The following is a 19,445-nucleotide window of genomic DNA, read 5'->3' on the forward strand; positions in this document are numbered from 1 at the left end:
AGGGGATGCTTGTCAGTGATACAGGTCTATAGTTAAGTGCCTCCTCCCTATCACCTTTCTTGAAGATCGGCACGACATTTGCCTTCTTCCAGCAACTGGGCAATTCTCCCGACATAAGTGACTCATTAAAGATCATTGCCAGAGGCACGCTGAGGGCCTGCGCTGCTTCTTTTAGTATCCACGGTGATACTTTGTCTGGTCCAACTGCTTTAGTTGCATCTAGAGTTGTCAACTGTTTCATTACCTCCTCTGCTGTCACCTCTATATCTGATAGTCTTTCATCTAGGGCAGGGGTCTCCAAACTTTTCAATGTAAGGGCCACATTATATATTTCCCATATTTATGCGGGCCGGAGGAATAAAAAATGAAATTGCTATTTTGTATAACTAAGATAAAGGCATTGTCAAAGTACAGAGAAAAGAATATTGTACAGTGTTTGTGCTCCCTGAAACGGAAGCAGCGAAGCCCCACTCGCCCTCCATCCCCACAATATACAGTTATACACAACTGATTGGTTGTAATGCACAACACATACCTACCAGTATTAGTATCTGTGCGTCACACTATCGAGAGAGAGGAAAACTGACTCGGGTTGAGCGCCACCAGTCAGCAGCCCCAGCTTTGAATAATTCTGCGATGCCATTTGTACGATAATTATTTTTTCAAGGCCACCACACAGGGATTTGTTTGGAGGGCCGGATGAAATTATGTGGATTATGTGGCGGGCCGGATGTGGCCCGCGGGCCATAGTTTGGAGACCCCTGATCTAGGGTAACCCCTTCCAACAATGGGAGCTGCTCAGGCTCGGTAGTGAACACTCCATGGAAACTGGCATTCAGTGCCTCACAGATTTCCTTGTCACTTTCAGTATATGCCCCCTCTGTCTTCCTTAGTCTTGTCACTTGGTCGTTCACCGACATTTTTCTTCTTATATGACTGTGTAGTAACTTAGGTTGTTTTTTCACTTTGATTGCAATATCGTTCTCATAGTCCCTTTCCGATGTTCGTCTTATGTTAATGTAATCGTTCCTAGCTCTGTTGTATCTGATCCTGTTGTCCTCTGTCCTTTGTCTTCTGCACTTCCTCCACTCCCGCCTGCTGGCCATTTTTGCTTCCTGACACTGTCTATTAAACCATGGGTTATTATATTCCTTCTTATTTTTTCCCTTTACTGTTGGTATAATCTCTCTTCGGCCTCCTGGCATTTCTGTATGACTAGGTCCATCATATCTTGGACTGTTTTTCCTCTAATTTCTTCCTCCCACTGCACTTCACCCAAATAGTCCCTTATCCTCTTATAGTCCCCTTTCCTGTAGTCTACTCTCCTTTCCCAGATCTCTTGTCCCATGGTCATAAGTTTGAATTCCATCATGTAGTCAAAGACTAGGACACAATGGTCACTGGACCCTAGAGGTATTTCATGCTCTAAATTCTCGATATCTTCTACGTTCTGGGTGAAAATCAGGTCTAATAGGCTCGGTGCATCTCCTCCTCTTTCCCTTGTGTCTTCCTTCACATGTTGTGTTAGAAAATTCCTGTCTATAACATCTACTAATTTTGCTCCCCACGTTTCGTCCCCTCCATGGGGATTCCTTGATTCCCAATTTATCTCTCCATGATTTAGGTCCTCCATGATCAGCAGCTTCCCTTCCCTTCACACACACACACACACACACACACACACACACACCTGTGTGTGTGTGTGTGTGTGTGTGTGTGTGTGTGTGTGTGTGTGTGTGTGTGTGTGTGTGTGTGTGCGTGCGTGCGTGCGTGCGTGCGTGCGTGCGTGCGTGCGTGCGTGCGTGTACTCACCTAGTTGTGCTTGCAGGGGTTGAGCTCTGGCTCTTTGGTCCCGCCTCTCAACTGTCAATCAACAGGTGTACAGGTTCCGGAGCCTATTGGGCTCTATCATATCTACACTTGAAACTGTGTATGGAGTCAGCCTCCACCACATCACTTCCTAATGCATTCCATTTGTCAACCACTCTGACACTAAAAAAGTTCTTTCTAATATCTCTGTGGCTCATTTGGGCACTCAGTTTCCACCTGTGTTCCCTAGTGCGTGTGCCCCTTGTGTTAAACAGCCTGTCTTTATCAACCCTGTCGATTCCCTTGAGGATCTTGAATGTGGTGATCATGTCCCCCCTAACTCTTCTGTCTTCCAACGAAGTGAGGTTTAATTCCCGTAGTCTCTCCTCGTAGCTCATACCTCTCAGCTCGGGTACTAGTCTGGTGGCAAACCTTTGAACCTTTTCCATTTTAGTCTTATGCTTGACTAGATATGGACTCCATGCTGGTGCCGCATACTCCAGGATTGGTCTGACGTATGTGGTATATAATGTTCTGAAAGATTCCTTACATAAGTTTCTAAAGGCCGTTCTTATGTTAGCCAACCTGGCATATGCTGCTGCTGTTATCCTCTTGATATGAGCTTCAGGGGACAGGTCTGGCGTGATATCAACCCCCAGGTCTTTCTCTCTCTCGGACTCTTGAAGTATTTCAACTCCCAAGTGATACCTTGTATCTGGTCTCCTGCTTCCTACCCCTATCTTCATTACATTATATTTGCTTGGATTAAACTCTAACAGCCATTTGTTCGACCATTCCTGCAGCTTGTCCAGGTCTTCTTGAAGCCTCAAGCTGTCCTCCTCTGTCTTAATCCTTCTCATAATTTTGGCGTCGTCAGCAAAACATTGAGAGGAATGAGTCTATACTCTCTGGGAGATCATTTACGTATATCAGAAACAGGATAGGTCCAAGTACAGAGCCCTGTGGGACTCCACTGGTGACTTCACGCCAGTCTGACGTCTCACCCCTCACTGTAACTCTCTGCTTCCTATTGTTTAGGTACTCCCTTATCCACTGGAGCGCCCTACCAGTTACTCCTGCCTGTTTCTCCCGCTTATGCATCAACCTTTTATGGGGTACTGTGTCAAAGGCTTTCCGACAGTCCAAAAAAATGCAGTCCGCCCACCCTTCTCTTTCTTGTTTAATCTTTGTCACCTGATCGTAGAATTCTATCAATCCTGTAAGGCTAGATTTACCTTCCCTGAACCCATGTTGATGGGTTGTCACAAAGTCTCTTCTCTCCAAATGTGTTACTAGGTTTTTTCTCACAATCTTCTCCATCACCTTGCATGGTATACAAGTTAAGGACACTGGCCTGTAGTTCAGTGCCTCTTGTCTGTCACCCTTTTTGTATATTGGTACTACATTAGCAGTGTGTGTGTGTGTGTGTACTCACCTAGTTGTACTCACCTAGTTGTGTTTGTGGGGGTTGAGCTCTGGCTCTTTGGTCCCGCCTCTCAACCGTCAATCAACAGGTGTACAGATTCTTGAGCCTATCGGGCTCTGTCATATCTACATTTGAAACTGTGTATGGAGTCAGCCTCCACCACATCACCCCCTAATGCATTCCATTTGTCAACCACTCTGACACTAAAAAAGTTCTTTCTAATATCTCTGTGGCTCATTTGGGCACTCAGTTTCCACCTGTGTCCCCTTGTGCGTGTTCCCCTGTGTTAAATAGACTGTCTTTATCTACCCTATCAATTCCCTTGAGAATCTTGAATGTGGTGATCATGTCCCCCTAACTCTTCTGTCTTCCAGCGAAGTGAGGTTTAATTCCCGTAGTCTCTCCTCGTAGCTCATACCTCTCAGTTCGGGTACTAGTCTGGTGGCAAACCTTTGAACCTTTTCCAGTTTAGTCTTATCCTTGACTAGATATGGACTCCATGCTGGGGCTGCATACTCCAGGATTGGCCTGACATATGTGGTATACAAAGTTCTGAATGATTCTTTACACAAGTTTCTGAATGCCGTTCGTATGTTAGCCAGCCTGGCATATGCTGCTGATGTTATCCGCTTGATATGTGCTGCAGGAGACAGGTCTGGCGTGATATCAACCCCCAAGTCTTTTTTTTTTTTTTTTTTTTTTGTGTGTGTGTGTGTGTGTGTGTGTGTGTGTGTGTGTGTGTGTGTGTGTGTGTGTGTGTGTGTGTGTGTGTGTGTGTGTGTGTGTGTGTGCGTGCGTGCGTGCGTGCGTGCGTGTGTGTGTGTGTGTGTGTGTGTGTGTGTGTGTGTGTGTGTGTGTGTGTGTGTGTGTGTGTGTGTGTTGGCTCCATAGGAAGTAAATTAAGTAAGGTAAGGGTTTTAAGGCATTCAGTCTCTCACTAGGAGGCGAGAGATATGGAGCAAGGAGAACCCTACTCCATCGGGTGGTCCAATGACCCAAACGGTTACCCTACATGGATCTCCTTCACACATACAATACCCAGAGGGGGGGCACTGGCCCCAGGGAGTCATACATGAGCCCCTTCACCATAATAAGGGGAGACCTTTGAGGGGGAAGAACCTTAATACACTTAAATGGCCTTCTGTCCTCAACAGGAACAATACTGTGAAATAATTCAGTCTGGACAGGTTATTAAAGTCTGGAACTTATTATATTCTGTTTTATTATATTTAATATTTCATTGTTGTATAGATATATAACTTGCAATGTAAGTTATTTTAAAATATTTAAAATATTCATACAGAAAGTTCCGAGTGATATACAGCACACGAAAGGAATAAGGTCACCACGGAAGGTGCTCTACGACAATTCATGTAGTCCTTTCTGGCTGTCACAAAATTAATCAATTTCTAAAATAATTACAATTCAAGTCTTTCTTTTGAGGAGTCAGTGTGGCATCATAACGTTGCTCGGAACTCTCTTCTGTAAAGAAAGAAACATTGTCATTATCTCCCTCTGTGATGAGCACTCTGTGCTTACATTAAAAACATCTCAAACCACACTTCATTTTCCTAAATTCACATGTTCTTTATTACAAATTTTTATCCATTATCTATGATTTGTAATAATGTTTATTTTAAACTATATGTTCATGTATATTTAATTGTCTATTACATACAAATGATTTACTGCCCCTCTCAACTGAAAAGATTTAAGTAGAGAACATTTGTTAATATTGCTGTGTTTTCCAGAATACTAAAAAAAAACAGCTTCGAATATAATGAAACACCATTTTCTGGGTGAGACCTGAAGGCTCCCTGGAGCTATACCGGGCTGATGTGTGTATATTAGACCGTGGCAACAGTCATTCTAGGCCTACCAGGGACCAGAGCCAGAACCTGGCCCCTTCAAGAGAGGCACAACGAGCAATGGCCTAAAGACATCCCCCTGTGTAATTGGAGGCAGTCTTTGTCTGCCATATACCAGGTCAGGTACCCAGAAAGGTAGGAATTCCAAAGCAAACTACTGCTGGTCAAAAATTGCAAACTAAAAGCCGAACTAGCAAACAGAACTCCTCAATCAAAACCAAGGAAACAAACATGACGTCACCACAACCGCCGCGCATCCGTCTGCGTAACCCCCCCTCCCTGGGAGGGGGACTGGGGGTAGGGGGTCCCAGACCTCCACGCCGGCAACTCTCCTCAGTTCAAAGGCTGAGTATCAAAAACGCGAAAAAACGCCGACCGGTGGGAGGGAGGGATGCCGGGGAGCCTCTGGGTCTCACCCAGAAAATGGTGTTTCATTACATTCAATGCTGAATTTATGTGGAGAGCTCCTTTGGCTACACGGAGGTACCTAACCAAGATAAGAAGAAAAGGGACTTACCCGGAAGGCGGTCGTCACTCGCTCCTCAACTCGAAGTCAAGACAACTGACCATAACGTTCGATCCAAGCCTATACACGCCCAAGAAGGGCCAAGAACATAAACAAGGTACCGTGCAGCCAGGGCCCTGTTCGACATCCAAAAGACACATGCCCAATAGGCCAAGACATATTACTAAAACAGCAGCCAAAGCCGCGAACTTACGAAAGTCGTGGGCACGGGGATAGACCGCAGGCTGGATGGATCAAATAATCCTGTGGACAACCTGGGAGACTTGCGCCCTGGAATAGGGAAGAAGGGAAACCGGGTCAACCCAAAGCGCGTTCTCTGCCACAGAAACTGTGGTGCACAAATAACGGAGAAGAGCCACAAACAGACACAAAACATGATGCACCCGTGGCCAAACCAACCACGCATCAACAACCCAAGGACCACTTCGGAAAGCAGCAGACTCATTCTTCACCAGAAAAGTAGGAGACGGCTGCAAATGAAGAAACGACTTCCATGACCAAAAGAGCAGAAACCCCTGTGCCGGAGGAGAGCATGGCGCTCTCCGACCAAACCTCCAGAGGCCAATGCCAACAAGAAAAGAGCTGTAGAAAACCAATCCTGAACCGAGGGGGGCCACCACAAACCGAGGAGAAGAGAGAAAAAGAGAGCACCCGGTGCAATGACCAGGACGGCTCAGGTGGGGCATGAGAAGGCCAGAGGTGAAACAACGCCCAAGAACACTTGCAGTACAGAGCAGAAGTGACATCTACCTGAAATGCAGGCTGCAGTGGCTCCGTCAGCGCCGCCCGATACGAGGCGACAGTATTTGGCATAAGATGACGGTCCTGAAACAACCAAGAGAAAAAGGACAAAACAACTTACGAAGAGACAAAGTGCCGAAAGGAACTCCAGGAAATTTCATACTGCCATCTTACTTATCCACCTGATCATGCAAGTGGTGATAAACCTGTGTCAAAAAGACCAGATGCGAAGAGCAGAGAAGATCGAACCAGAAACGTACTGGGATGTACCAATCCGCTGAAATAGGCGGAGCTGTGGGAAGACCCTCAGGTTCGGACATCAAGCAAGAAGCACCTGAAACCAGGGTTGGGCCGGCCATCAAAGCGCCAACAAGACACTTCCCTAATAAGTGTCTCCAAGCGAGCTATGACCCGGAGCAACAACCAAACTGGTGGGAAGAGGTACAGGTAACCCCAACTCGACCAGTCCAGCCGAAAGGCATCGACCCCGACGGCCTCGCAATCAGGGAAGGGCACCTCATACAATGGAAGATGCCTCGACCACGTCGATGCAAAGAGGTCCACCTCTAGGTGTCCATACGTCCGGCAAAGCCTACTGATCGAATCGGTGTCGATCGTCCATTCCGTGGATAGGGGAATGAACCAAGACAGGCCATCCGCCAGGACGTCTGACACCCCCTGAACGTGAACCACCAGGAAAGCCAAACCCCGAGAACTTAGCAGACAAGTCACCTGAAGCGACCAACCCCAAAGAGCCAAGGACCGCATCGAACCCCCCCACGGTTCAGAGAGTGAACCACCGGGGACCAGTCCGAATGGAACTAGATCGTTGCTCTGCAAGCAACATCAACAACCTCTGAAGCGAATGCCACACCGCCGCGAACTCCTACACTGTGTTGTGAGTCAGACAGAAGGACGGACCCCACTAACCCTGGCCAGCCTGATGAGAACTGGTCACAAAACCCCAGCCGAGAAACGAGGCATCCGTGAACACATAGAGTGATGGCTCGGGGAGGCGTCAGGGCACAGAACCCCGAAAAACCCACAGAGGAAGCCAGTGATGCAGCAGCCGACGCAAGGCATCCGGGTTCCAAACCCAGCGATCACGAGAGCGGTGGAAGGGATGCCCCAAAGAAACCAGAACAGCTGCCAAAGCCAGATCCGACCCAATGGGTAGACCAGCATGGCGAAGATCAGGTTCCCACACCACTGCTAAAACAACCGATGTGACCCGGGGTGCCCTCCAAAAACAGTCGTAAGCGGGGCCGTAGCCACAACAACGCCACCAGAGAGAGAGACAAGGAAGCGGTTCGAGAGAACCACACAAGACCCAGCCCAGTCCGAACCTGAGAGGGAACCAAATGTTACTTTCTCCAGTACACCAAGAACCCTAATGCGGCGAGCTGGGAAAGAACCAAATCCCTGGCGAGCAGATATGCAGATTGGCTGGGAGCCCACAACAGCCAATCGTCATGTTAAACGGACTCAAACGGGTCACCACAATCCGGTTAAGGCAAAACGCGAGGTGCCAGATCCAAACTCAAAGGAAGGCGACGAAAACGGTAAGTCCGTCGCCCCACAACAAAACCGAGCCAGTCCCTGAACACCCGATGAATCGGGACGTGCCAATACGCGTCCCGGAGGTCCAGAGACACCATCTAGGCAACCGGTGCCAAAAGCAGCTGGACCCGAGACAGAGTGGTCATCCGAAAGGAAGGGCAAAAGACCCAGGGGATCAGATGGGACAAGTCCAATATGAATCGCAGATCCGCCCAGTCCCGTTTTGGACCTTCTTAGTGAATGAGGACAAACATTTTATTGCTTTTTAATTACAATTAGTACTTAACCTATAACTATATTGATATTACAGTTTTATAAAACTAATAAATCAACACTAAAATCTTTCAATAAATTAAAAAGTAACTCAGATTTTCAAATTTTGTATAAAATCTCTATTATTTAAGAAAAGTGAAAAAGAAATTCTTTATATTTAAAACTTGTAAATATAGAATTAACATGAAAACTTCATCCTAAGATTGGGAGTGTCTTGACGGAAAATGAGAATATATAGGGAGGTAAATGTAACAGCACAATAAGTGTAATTATGTACTATGCAGGACAGTCAGGAAATGTACTTATTACATTTAGTATTATAACGTACTGTCTATTCGGAGGATGCATTGCATTTATCATTATTGAGAGTCAAATTATATTTTATATGTATTAAATCATTAATGGAGGTGTATTAACTTCTCAATATTTCTTTAACTGAAGTGCATTAACTTCCCATTATTTACCCCCAAGTAGAAGGGTGAGCTACTACTCACCCCTCACTGCTACTACTCACTGGTGATGGCGGTGATTTAGTTCTGAATTATTATTAATATTACAGTCCGTTTATCTAAATATATTTAATTACATTTTATGAATTAATTATTGGAGGTCCATAAGCCACTGGTTCCCTTATCTTTATTATAAATATTGGTCCTTCGAAACATTTCCTATAATTTCTTTATAGAACTAAATTCTCCCTCACAGATAGTGGTGATGGAAGGTGGGGTGGTGGTGATGGAAGGTGGCGTGGTGGTGATGGAAGGTGGGGTGGTGGTGATGGAAGGTGGGGAGGTGGTGAAGGAAGGTGGGGAGGTGGTGAAGGAAGGTGGGGTGGTGGTGATGGAAGGAGTGGTGGTGGTGCAGGAAGGTGGGAGTAGGGAGATTTACGACATAGACCATGCACGGCATTTTGGGGTGCAGCGGTTTTAGCCACGTCGAATGTTGTAATAATGTTGAGGGAATGATTTGGACAATATATATAGTGGAGAGGGGGGAGGTGTTGCCAAGTGTGCGATAGTTTTGGGAGAAGTAGTGTTCGAGAAAGGTGTGTATGATTGTGTGAAAGTTGTAAGAACGTTGTGAATGGTTTTTTTTTGTTTGAAGATGTCAAGTGAAGCTGTGATTGGTGGATGGAAGTGTGGGAGGAGTTTAGAAGTACGAAGTGTTCTCTGTTTGGGTGAAAGGGTTATAAAGTTTTTAAGCTCCTCCCCCTGCCTATTTGTCAGAGAGAGGCTGGCGTGTTTTGGGAACGGATGTGTTTTAGGAGGGTTGGTGGAATAAAGAGTGGGAAAGGAAAGAAGATATATATATATATATGTAATAGGTTGTGTGAATGGAAGTAGTTTAAGCTATGAGAGTAAAGATTTAACAGAACATAGTGTATTAGAAGAACGGAGATATAAAAAAATGTGAGGATGCATTAATCAGTGAAGAAATATATAGAACTTACTTGAAAGAGAATGAGTAGGAGGAGTTATCAACAAAGTTATCAACGGAGGAGTAAGTTATCAACAAATGTGGGGAAGCATTTTTAGCAGTGTATAGAACTTAGTTACCTACTTGAAAGAGAACACGGGACGTAGGCTGCGGAGGATCGTGGAGACGTCTTCCCTGGAGTAGGTACAGAGTTAAGGTAAGATGGATAGCAAATAGGTTCCACGTGGGGTATGCGGTTGGGGGCCACATGTGTGTCATTAGCATGTGAACAGGTGTTTATTGCTTTGTCTGTCAGATAGCCCACGGCGGCATGGGCCATCCACTCGCTCTCTCACTTGGGGCATGTTGCCAGTCAGCCTCCACTAAAAGCTGCACACACACACACACACACACACACACACACACACACACACACACACACACACACACACACACACACACACACACACACACACACACACACACACACACACACACACACACACACACACACACACACACACACACACACACACACACACACACACACACACACACACACACACACACACACACACACACACACACACACACACACACACACACACACACACACACACACACACACACACACACACACACACACACACACACACACACACACACACACACACACACACACACACACACACACACACACACACACACACACACACACACACACACACACACACACACACACACACACACACACACACACACACACACACACACACACACACACACACACACACACACACACACACACACACACACACACACACACACACACACACACACACACACACACACACACACACACACACACACACACACACACACACACACACACACACACACACACACACACACACACACACACACACACACACACACACACACACACACACACACACACACACACACACACACACACACACACACACACACACACACACACACACACACACACACACACACACACACACACACACACACACACACACACACACACACACACACACACACACACACACACACACACACACACACACACACACACACACACACACACACACACACACACACACACACACACACACACACACACACACACACACGGAAGTGTTTACTAGAGTTGGACGTGACGAAGGCTATAGGCCCAGATGGAATCTCCCCTTGGGTTCTAAAGGAAGGAGCAAGAGAACTGAGCCTACCACTCTCCATAGTGTATAACAAATCACTGGCAACAGGGGAACTGCCAGATACTTGGAAAGCAGCTAACGTAGTCCCGATATACAAGAAAGGGGATAGACAGGAGGCACTGAACTACAGGCCAGTGTCCCTAACCTGCATACCATGCAAGCTGATGGAGAAGATTGTGCGAAAAAAACTAGTGGAGCATCTGGAGCGAAGGAACTTTGTAACACAGCATCAACATGGGTTCAGGAATGGCAGGTCCTGCCTCACAGGGTTACTTGAATTCTACGACCAGGCAACAAAAATAAGGCAAGAAAGAGAAGGGTGGGCAGACTGCATATTTTTGGATTGTCAGAAAGCCTTTGATACAGTGCCACACAAGAGGCTAGTGCGAAAGTTGGAGATGCAGGCTGGAGTGAGAGGGAAGGTACTCCGGTGGATAGAGGAATACCTAAGCAACAGGAGACAACGAGTCTGTGTGAGGGGTGAGGTCTCAGATTGGCGAGACGTCACAAGTGGAGTCCCGCAGGGGTCAGTCCTTGGACCTATACTGTTTCTGGTATATGTAAATGATCTCCCAGAGGGTATAGATTCGTTCCTCTCAATGTTTGCCGACGATGCAAAAATTATGAGGAGGATTGAAACAGAGGATGATAGTAGGAGGCTACAAGATGACCTGGATAGACTGAGTGAATGGTCCAACAAATGGCTGTTGAAGTTCAACCCGAGTAAATGCAAAGTAATGAAACTAGGCAGTGGAAACAGGAGGCCAGGCACAGGATACAGAATAGGAGATGAAGTACTTAATGAAACAGACAGAGAGAAAGATCTAGGAGTTGATATCACACCAAACCTGTCTCCTGAAGCCCACATAAAGAGAATAACGTCTGCGGCATATGCGAGGCTGGCTAACATCAGAACGGCGTTCAGGAACCTGTGTAAGGAATCATTCAGAATCTTGTACACCACATATGTAAGACCAATCCTGGAGTATGCGGCCCCAGCATGGAGCCCGTACCTTGTCAAGCACAAGACGAAGCTGGAAAAAGTCCAAAGGTATGCTACTAGACTAGTCCCAGAACTAAGAGGCATGAGTTATGAGGAAAGGCTGCGGGAAATGCACCTCACGACACTGGAAGACAGAAGAGTAAGGGGGGACATGATCACAACCTACAAAATCCTCAGGGGAATCGACCGGGTAAACAAGGATGAACTTTTCAACACGGGTGGGACGCGAACAAGGGGACACAGGTGGAAGCTGAGTACCCAAATGAGCCACAGAGACGTTAGAAAGAACTTTTTCAGTGTCAGAGTAGTTAGCAAATGGAATGCATTAGGAAGTGATGTGGTGGAGGCTGACTCCATTCACAGTTTCAAATGTAGATATGATAGAGCCCAATAGGCTCAGGAATCTGTACACCAGTTGATTGACGGTTGAGAGGCGGGACCAAAGAGCCAGAGCTCAACCCCCGCAAGCACAATTAGGTGAGCACAATTAGGTGAGTACACACACACACACACACACACACACACACACACACACACACACACACACACACACACACACACACACACACACACACACACACACACGCACGCACGCACGCACGCACGCACGCACGCACGCACGCACACACACACACACACACACACACACACACACACACACACACACACACACACACACACACACACACACACACACACACACACACACACACACACACACACACACACACACACACACACACACACACACACCTAGACGATTGAACCTGTTGATTGATGGTTGAGAGGCGGGACCAAAGAGCTATAGCTCAACCCCAGCACACAATGTATCGGACTGGAGAAATGTCACAAGTGGAGTACCACAGGGTTCAGTTCTTGCACCAGTGATGTTTATTGTCTACATAAATGATCTACCAATTGGTATACAGAATTATATGAATATGTTTGCTGATGATGCTAAGATAATAGGAAGGATAAGAAACTTAGATGATTGTCATGCCCTTCAAGATAACCTGGACAAAATAAGTATATGGAGCACCACTTGGCAAATGGAATTTAATGTTAATAAATGTCATGTTATGGAATAAGGAATAGGAGAACATAGACCCCACACAACCTATATATTATGTGAGAAATCTTTAAAGAATTCTGATAAAGAAAGAGATCTAGGGATGGTTCTAGATAGAAAACTATCACCTGAGGACCACATAAAGAATATTGTGCGAAGAGCCTATGTCACGCTTTCTAATTTCAGAATTGAATTAAATACATGGATGGCGATATACTAAAGAAATTGTTGTAAAGCAAGTGACTCCCAGAACTGAAGGGCAAGAGCTACGAGGAGAGGTTAGAGGCATTAAATATGCCAAAACTAGAAGACAGAAGAAAAAGAGGTGATATGATCACTACATACAAAATAGTAACAGGAATTGATAAAATCGATAGGGAAGATTTCTTGAGACCTGGAACTTTAAGAACAAGAGGTCATAGATTTAAACTAGCTAAACACAGATGCCGAAGAAATATAAGAAAATTCACTTTCGCAAACAGAGTGGTAGACGGTTGGAACAAGTTAAGTGAGAAGGTGGTGGAGGCCAAGACCGTCAGTAGTTTCAAAGCGTTATATGACAAAGAGTGCTGGGAAGACGGGACACCATGAGCGTAGTTCTCATCCTGTAACTACACTTAGGTAATTACACACACACACACACACACACACACACACACACACACACACACACAGAGGAGGGTGGCGGGGAGGGCAACCCCACCACCCTCCTCTGCATAGAAAACCCCCCTTTCCTTCCTGTCCTCCTGCCCCGTTCACCCCATACCCTCCCTGTCCTTCCCCCTTCACTTGACCCCCCACCCCTCATCCCAGTATCCTCTGCAACCCTGGCATCCACCTCACAAATCCTCACACCCATGGCACAGCTTCCTCCACCAACAGAACATTCACCAAGGAGATTTGAGAAGGGACAGAAGAAAGTGAGCCTCAAGGCAACGTACACTAACATAGATGGTATTACAAATAAAGCAAATGAACTTGGAGAATGGGTACTAGAGGAAAACCCAGACATAATAGCTCTCACAGAAACAAAGCTGACGAAAACAATAACAAATGCAGTGTTCCCACAGGACTATTATGTTATGAGGAAAGAGAGAGAAGGAAGAGGTGGGGGTGGTGTAGCTCTGCTGGTAAGAAAAGGCTGGGATTTCGAGGAGTTGGTTGTTCAGGGATGTGAAGGTTTCAGTGACTACATAATAGGAACAATAACAACTGGAGGGCAAAAAATTATAGTGGTAGTTATATATAATCCGCCAGCAAATGACAGAAGACCCAGACAGGAATATGATAGAAACAATATGGCCACCATTAACATAATGGAGAGAGCAGCTTCTGTTGCTAGCAGGAATGGATCTGGACTACTAATCATGGGAGACTTCAACCATGGGAAGATAGATTGGGAGAACAGAGACCCGCATGGAGGACCAGAAACATGGAGAGCTAAGCTGCTAGACGTGGCAACAAGAAACTTTCTAAGCCAGCACATCAAGGATCCAACAAGAATGAGAGGAGAGGATGAACCAGCAATGCTTGATCTGATATTTACCCTAAATGAGTGGGATATAAGTGAAGTCAAGATGGAAGCGCCCTTGGGAATGAGTGATCACAGTGTATTGAACTTTGAGTACCTGGTAGAGCTAGGAATTATCCCCCCCAAAAAGAACTAGGAAACAAAAGGCTGGCATACCGAAAGGGAAATTATGAGGAGATGAGAAGCTTCCTAAGGAATATACCTTGGGACACAGACCTCAGAGCTAAGTCTGTACAAGATATGATGGACTATGTCACCCAAAAGTGTCAGGAGGCAGTAAGCAGATACATCCCGGCTCAAAAGGAAAAATCCGAGAAGCAAAAGAAGAATCCATGGTATAATAGGGCATGTATGGAAGCAAAGGTACTGAACAAAAGGGCGTGGAGGAACTTCCGGAATAACAGAACACCAGAAAGCAGAGAGAGATACCAGAGAACCAGGTATGAGTATGTCAGGGTGAGGAGAGAAGCAGAGAAAAGTTATGAAAATGATATAGCAAACAAAGCCAAGACCGAACCAAAGCTACTCCACAGTCACATCAGAAGGAAAACAACAGTGAAAGAACAGGTAGTGAAACTTAAAACAGGCGAGGACAGGTATACAGAGAATGACAAAGAGGTGTGTGATGAACTCAACAAGAAGTTCCAAGAGGTCTTCACAACAGAACAAGGTGAGGTCACTGTGCTAGGAGAAAGGGAAGTAAACCAGGCGGCCTTGGAAGAGTTTGAAATTATGAAAGAGGAGGTCAAGAGACACCTGCTGGACCTGGATGTTAGAAAGGCTGTTGGTCCAGATGGGATCTCGCCATGGGTACTGAAAGAGTGTGCAGAGGCACTTTGCTTGCCACTCTCCATAGTGTATAGTAGGTCACTGGAGACGGAAGACCTACCAGAAATATGGAAGACGGCGAATGTGGTCCCAATATACAAAAAGGGCGACAGGCAAGAGGCACTGAACTACAGGCCAGTGTCCTTAACTTGTATACCATGCAAGGCGACGGAGAAGATCGTGAGAAAAAACCTGGTAGCACATCTGGAGAGAAGGGACTTCGTGACAAATCGACAACATGGGTTCAGGGAGGGTAAATCTTGCCTGACTGGCTTAATAGAATTCTATGACCAGGTAACACAGATTAAGCAAGAAAGAGAGGGCTGGGCGGACTGCATTTTCTTGGATTGTCGGAAAGCCTTTGACACAGTACCGCATAAGAGGCTGGTACATAAGCTGGAGAGACAAGCAGGTGTAGCTGGTAAGGTGCTCCAGTGGATAAGGGAGTACCTACGCAATAGGAAGCAGAGAGTTACTGTGAGGGGTGAGACCTCCGATTGGCGTGAAGTCACCAGTGGAGTCCCACAGGGCTCTGTACTCGGTCCTATCTTGTTTCTGATATATGTAAATGATCTCCCGGAGGGTATAGATTCATTTCTCTCAATGTTTGCGGACGATGCCAAAATTATGAGGAGGATTAAGACAGAAGAGGACTGTTTGAGGCTTCAAGAAGACCTCGACAAACTGCAGGAATGGTCGAACAAGTGGTTGTTAGAGTTTAACCCAACCAAATTTTGGGTAATATAATGAAGATAGGTGCAGGGAGCAGGAGGCCAAATACAAGGTTTCATCTGGGAGATGAAATTCTTCATGAGTCAGAGAGAGAAAAAGACTTAGGGGTTGACATCACGCCAGACCTGTCTCCTGCAGCACATATCAAGAGGATAACATCAGCGGCATATGCCAGGCTGGCCAACATACGAACGGCATTCAGAAATTTGTGTAAAGAATCATTCAGAACTTTGTATACCACATATGTCAGGCCAATCCTGGAGTATGCAGCCCCAGCATGGAGTCCATATCTAGTCAAGGATAAGACTAAACTGGAAAAGGTTCAAAGATTTGCCACCAGACTAGTACCCGAGCTGAGAGGTATGAGCTACGAGGAGAGACTACGGGAATTAAACCTCACTTCGCTGGAAGACAGAAGAATTAGGGGGGACATGATCACCACATTCAAGATTCTCAAGGTAATTGATAGGGTAGATAAAGACAGGCTATTTAACACAAGGGCCACACGCACTAGGGGACACATGTGGAAACTGAGTGCCCAAATGAGCCACAGAGATATTAGAATGAACTTTTTTAGTGTCAAAGCGGTTGACAAATGGAATGCATTAGGAAGTGATGTGGTGGAGGCTGACTCCATACACAGTTTCAAATGTAGATATAATAGAGCCCAGTAGGTTCAGGAATCTGCACACCAGTTGATTGACAGTTGAGAGGCGGGACCAAGGAGTCAAAGCTCAACCCCCGCAAGCACAATTAGGTGAGTACACACACACACACACACACACACATGAGTGTGTGAATGAGAGGAGAAGATGAACCAGCAATGCTCGATCTGATATTTACCATAAATGAGTGGGATATAAGGGAAGTTAAAATGGAAGCGCCCTTGGGAATGAGTGACCACAGTGTATTAAACTTTTAGTACTTGGTAGAGCTAGGAATTATCTCCCCCCAAAAAGAACTAGGAAACAAAAGGCTGGCATACCGAAAGGGGAACTATGAGGAGATGAGACGTTTCCTGAAGGAAATACCTTGGGACACAGATCTCAGAGATAAGTCTGTTCAAGATATGATGGACTATGTCACCCAAATGTGTCAGGAGGCAGTAAACAGGTTCATCCCGTCCGAAAGGGAAAAATCCGAGAAGCAAAAGAAGAATCCATGGTACAATAGGGCATGTATGGAAGTAAAGAGACTGAACAAAAGGGCGTGGAGGAACTTCCAGAATAACAGAACACCAGAAAGCAGAGAGAGATACCAGAGAACCAGGAATGAATATGTTAGGGTGAGAAGAGAAGCAGAGAAAATTTATGAAAATGATATAGCAAACAATGCCAAGACCGAACCAAAACTTCTCCATAGTCACATCAGGAGGAAACAACAGTGAAAGAACAGGTAATGAAACTTAGAACATGCGACGATAGTGTTTTGTTTTGTTTTGCATGGATATTCCTGCGCAGGCCCTAAGCCTCTGGCTGGCCCACTAAGTGTTGCTTGTTTCTGTTTTACTTGGACGGAGTATGAGTATTTATGACTCGTATGACCGCTTCAGTAAGATTTTGCCATATGTGGTTAACACGTTCCTCTGCTCTGTTGAATATAAGTTGAAATCTTAATGGGTTTGTAACTGTGCACTGTGTTAGATAATGTTCCAGTGGTCTGTCGGGCAATTCGATTATAGGTATACCGAGAATGACAAAGAGGTGTGTGAAGAACTCAACAAGAGGCTCCAGGAGGAGCCCCTCCAAAGGATACCTGATCAACCAGGCTGTGACTCGTACGTCAGGCTGCGAGCAGTCGCGTCCAACAGCCTGGTTGATCAGTCCGGCAACCAGGAGGCCTGGTCGACGACCGGGCCGCGGGGACGCTAAGCCCCGGAAGCACCTCAAGGTAGGTCTTCACAATAGAACAAGGTGAGGTCACTGTGCTAGGAGAAAGGGAAGTAAACCAGGCGGCCTTGGAAGGGTTAGAAATTACGAGTGAGGAGGTCAAGAGACATCTGCTGGATCTGAATGTTAGAAAGGCTGTTGGTCCAGACGGGATTTCACCATGGGTACTGAAAGAGTGTACAGAGGCACTTTGCTTGCCACTCTCCATAGTGTATAGTAGGTCACTGGTGTGAGGGATCTAGATCCCTCAGCTAGTTTTCCTAGTTTCTAGATTAGGCTAGACACTCTAGAAACTGAAGCTTTCAAAATAACATATGCTTGTTGGGTGTTGAATGAAAGCTTGTGTTACGAACTATCATGTGTGAGTAGTTAGAAGTCTGTGATTGCTCTGTAGAGAGAATTACAGAGATTTTCCTGTTTCTGTGAAGTAGGATGTGAGTTACTTGGACTAAAACCGTTAGAGGTGGGGGGAAAAGTGGGGTGAGCGCTGCCTCTCCCCCCGACATGGGAGACAATAAGCCACTGTCGTAGGCCTCACCCTCCTTGTGACGTCACAGGACGCCCGAGGGTGATGGAGAGAGGTGATTGGACCCGGCACCACGAGGAGCCGTGCCGGCTTCAAGCTGATTGGTCTAGGCATGGTAGTAAGGAGGTATGGGCATCTGGAGTTTTCCCACCCGCCAGAGTTTAGTTTGAATTGGGCGGCCAGCGGAGGAAGTAGTGTTTGGGGGGGAGGTGGCACGCCAGCCACCTCCACCCCCTATTAATCGCTTCTGTCGTCCAAATTACTCGAATGGTGGCACTCGTGCCATCAGGGGTTGTGTCAAGGCCCAATTAAGTGAATTGGAGCCAGGGATTTACGGAAGAAAACAGTAAAAAGCTAAGAGACAGTTGACTGTGTGAACGCATGAGGCAGGTTGGCAGAGCCTCATGGTGTAACAGGCTGCAGTCAGTATGGGGACACTGCCGGCCATTGTCACCACAGTGTAGAGCAAGGCAGGCTCTAGTCTGATGAGGTCGTGATTCCCAGCCGTGTGGGTACTCCTGTGGGCGGCACCCATGTGTGCGCGCGCCCGCGGGTGGAGGCCACCCACCCGCCTGCCCGCGCGGCGGCCACCCAGGCCACCGGCACGCCGGCCACCCCAGGCCACCCAATCCCCCTCTCTCAGCTCGGGAGGGGCGCTGTGGCCACATGCCTTGGCCACATACCTTGGCCACTTTCCCGGGACAGCCTAGGGCCACGAGGTGGCCACATGTTTTGGCCACCTTCCCTAGACATTCTAGGGCCACACCTCGCACGAGGAGCGAGCTAGGTGTTTACAGCCAGAGAGGTAGTGACCAGGGAAAGGATTGTTGAGGATTTAAGGAGCCGTGAGTACAATAAAAGTTGTTAACAGTGAGGAAGCAGCTGAGAGACAGCTGTCTGTACTGTCGTCCAGGTGACTGGTTGGGATGTACCTGGAGATGGATGTTGTACACGGTACCACACAAGTAGTTATATATATATATATATATATATATATATATATA

Source organism: Procambarus clarkii, chromosome 48, assembly GCF_040958095.1.
Source record: "Procambarus clarkii isolate CNS0578487 chromosome 48, FALCON_Pclarkii_2.0, whole genome shotgun sequence".
NCBI lineage: Eukaryota > Metazoa > Arthropoda > Malacostraca > Decapoda > Cambaridae > Procambarus > Procambarus clarkii.